Source organism: Limulus polyphemus, unplaced genomic scaffold (genome assembly GCF_000517525.1).
Source record: "Limulus polyphemus unplaced genomic scaffold, Limulus_polyphemus-2.1.2 Scaffold2561, whole genome shotgun sequence".
Taxonomy (NCBI): Eukaryota; Metazoa; Arthropoda; class Merostomata; order Xiphosura; family Limulidae; genus Limulus; species Limulus polyphemus.
In genome coordinates, this window is record NW_013668171.1 from 55,558 (window position 1) to 59,382 (window position 3,825).

The 3,825-nt window shown below is 35.9% G+C and overlaps 1 protein-coding gene across 1 annotated transcript in view; it reads right to left on the bottom strand.

Annotated features, from left to right (window-relative positions):
- Window positions 1-3,825, bottom strand: part of LOC106467302 (polycystin-2-like) — a 44,173-nt gene that overhangs the window by 905 nt on the left and 39,443 nt on the right. The gene's annotated exons all lie outside the window — the stretch shown is intronic.

Here is a 3,825-nt window from a genome sequence, read left to right on the forward strand (position 1 = left end):
CTCAGATTGCGAGTCGAGCGCCTTATCCACCTGGCCATGCCGGGCACCTCTCAGACTCTATAAGAATAAGTTCTATAAAATCTATTTTCTATTCTACTTTTTTTTATTTTTAATAATGAAAATAATAGGTATTGATTTATTTTAAGGAATAAGATACATTTTCTGATCGGTGAAGTCTAGTTTAGCAATACAAATTTAATGGCAATTAAAGATACAGACAATACTGTCGAATCTTTCATTAATATAACAGTCATGCAGAAATATAACTGACTATCATAGCATTGCTTCATGTTTCACTTGAAGTTTTCAATATAAAAAGCTATAACTTCATACTAAACAACATACATGCTTCAAACCTCAGTAATCATTAATACTAGAAACTACAAAGCCCATGCTCTTTGAACAAATCCAGCATTACAGATTGAGATTAAATACATAATTACGGAACCTGGCAAGGTCTGGTGGGTAGGGTGCTCGACTTGCAACCGGCCGGTCGTGGATTCGAATCACTATCACCAAACATACTTGCCCTTTCAGTTGTGTGATGTTATAATGTGACAGTCAATCCCACTATTCAATAGTAAAAGAGTAGCCCAAGAGTTGGTGGTGGATGGTCATGACTAGTTGTGTTCCCTCTATTCTATTACTGTTAAATTAGGGATGGCTAGTGCAGATAGCCCATGAGTAGCTTTGCATGAAATTCAAAACAAATAATCACAACCTTTTGTGTCAATAAAATGCTTCTTGAAGTTATTGTAAAAAGGAGAGCATTAAAAATATCACTTCAAAATATTTTATTATTTTAGAACAAATTCACAGAGAGGCAAAAAAAAAAAAGCAGTGAGATAATTCGATAAATCATCATATTTTACCTTTTCATAACTAGGTAAGAATATATCCTTATCATTGTTTACTCAGTTAAATTTTACTAAATTATTATTACGGGTCTTCTGAACGATTTTACAAATATCTTAAATGTTCATTAGTGCATTTATCTTCTTGCTTAGACCAAAGTTACAAACCATATATATATTGTTCCATAGGACTTATACTTACTTCGCCCAATTTAATGCTCTCTTGGAATGTGATCATACTTTTAAAAGAGGTGTACAAATAGGTATGAGCCCACGTTTACCTCCTTTGAATATGTTTAAAGAAAATGATCAGTGATGTACGTATTGGAAGAATTGTGTGACAATGTACGATGACATTGGTCTGAAAAGCAGTGTACAATTTCATCATTCTTATTCCTCTCTTTGTGTTTTCTGTACATTTTGAGCTTTCAATCAATTCTTTACCACAGATGCCAATAAAAGTGCAATAAAAGTGCAATAAAAGTGACTGTAAGTGGCACATGAATGCATTATGCACATTATAGTGCATACAGAGAGTGTGAGTGATGCTGATGTTAGCTACTATGGTTATCAGGCTAGTCACTGAACAATGATGTTATATATACTGCAATTATGAACTGGTTAAAATGGGATATTGAGATTGATACAGTGTTAGTGCATACGTGTCTGTATTACATATGGTTCAATTTGTGTGCATGAAAGCACAATTTTTTAAGCAAATAAACTAGCATACATGACAACATATTATGAAAATATATCTAAATGGCAATACATATGCATAAATAAATAAATGTGTGTGGTCTCTCACACGTGTAGGAACATTACTTAAAGTCATTCATGAGTGTTGCTTAAAATGAATCGATCAATTACACAAAGAACACAACTATTCAGCAACATGTCAAGGGAAACAAAGGATTTGATGTGAATGTTAATTCTTTGTGGTATTAGGTTTACTGTCATTACTAGCATGTAAGGCATTATTTGAAAAGACAATTTACACATTAATTTCATTAAAAACTTTGAAATATTCAATAGGAAGTAATTTTTTATGGAAGGGCAAAGATAATGGAATGACTTACACTGCATCTGAAGGAAACACAGCTCTACTTGTTTTTAAGTAAGAGTAGTGTATGAAATCTCGATTGGATTGAATCAAAATATTTGAGTTGGTGAAATTAAGAGTAGTATCTGAAATTCACAGCCCTTAGCTTAAACATCATTACAAATATTAACTTGGTGTACCTAGAGTTTTATCTGATTGTGATATAATATTTTCAATCATGCAGTTTAAAAAAATATAGTAAAGCACACAGTTTTTCTAAATATTTTTTAACATTGTTTCAGTACAATGTGCATATAAGTGGAAGTAGAAAGTAACATCCATGTGGTGAAACTTTGTAAACGCATAACTGGTGCTGCCAAACATGTAACTGGAAGAAGGTTCCTACAGAAAGATAACATAAATGTTAGTGTATCCTAATGGTCAAAAGTAAGGACTGGCATTACCTGACTCAAGTCAGCTCATGTGTGTGAAATCCAGTTTTGCAGCCTCGACTCCATTCTTTTCCTACTGGAAACAGACACTATGTATGTAACAAACAGACTGTAGTGGAAGGAATGGATCTGTTTCAAAGGGTAAACATATTGGATGTTGTCATGGGACTGCTAATAGAGAGTAACATGAATATAAAGATCTTGGTCAAATGGATGCTAGGAATACATGTTCTACAAGGGCTTAGAGCATGAACACATGTGGAACATTTAGAAATGTTTCTTGACCAAGTAATTCGTTGATTACTCTCACTCTAAAAGGTAGTTTTAACGGGGGTTAATGGTTATAACCAAACATTTATGATTGTTGTTCAACCTACACACCTAGCTAACCTTCAGACCATTTGGAATTCATCTAACCTTGCATTTTCAATCCAGACTTTTACTATTTAAGATTGAGCTTTTTTTACCATCCTGTTTATCTAATTATTCAACTGGCCAATGGATTGTTCTCATTCTAGTGTGCTTAACTCTATGAACTTTGTTTAAACTGTCATGGAAAGAAGAAGTTTTGATGGGCACTATCATACCCAGAACTTTCCGTTTGGCAAGTAACCAGACTTTGTCATTGAACCAGAAATTTTAGTGACCAGCTTGAGAAGCAATTGGGTAGAACCCATGAATGAATGAAGATGCATTGTTGGCTGATGCATCATATGTTCAGAATTTTGCTGAGGTAATTGTCGAGCTGGTTTTGTGGTATCCCAAGGCTGGGCAGCCCTAGTCAGTAGTGGACCCTCCAACAGGACCCAAGCTGTCACCTGATGATTCACAAATCAACTCTGCTATACTAGTCAATCTAAATTTACCAGCAACTCAACCACTACTGTAAACTGCGCAACATCAGCAATTAAAAGGAGAAATGGTACCTGTATCGGTATCGGGAACCCCTCCTTAGTATCCCTTCAGAAGGTGTCTAATGATGGTGAGGCAAAGACACCGAACGTACACCCACGTTCATCAGTATCACTTCGTCCTACAGCTGAGGAAGATCTACCCAATGTTAAAGTTACCACAAGGGGTGGTTGAGTAATGGAAGGAGAAAATAATTATGGACAATGCTCAACCAGCACCACTACCTACTGTAGCAACTCCAACCGCTAACAGCACTGTGATGATGTGCCAAAATCAGCTGGCTAAGAAGGCCTCACCACCTGCACCAATTCCACTATCAATGATGGCAAGGGCATTTGCAGGAAACAAATGAGCTTCCACCTCAATAGCCCACCACTAAGGCTGAGATCAAGTGGAGAACCTCAGCTACAAGGAAGCTAGACCCCTATCATTGAAGAGGTCCCAAGAATTAATCAAATGTCAATCAGCATTTTCAGGAGATGGCTTCAAAGTGGACAAAGGTTTGAGCCCTAGTAAAATCAAAAGAAGATGGGCTGTTGGAGTAGGATAATGCCCCATTACAGCT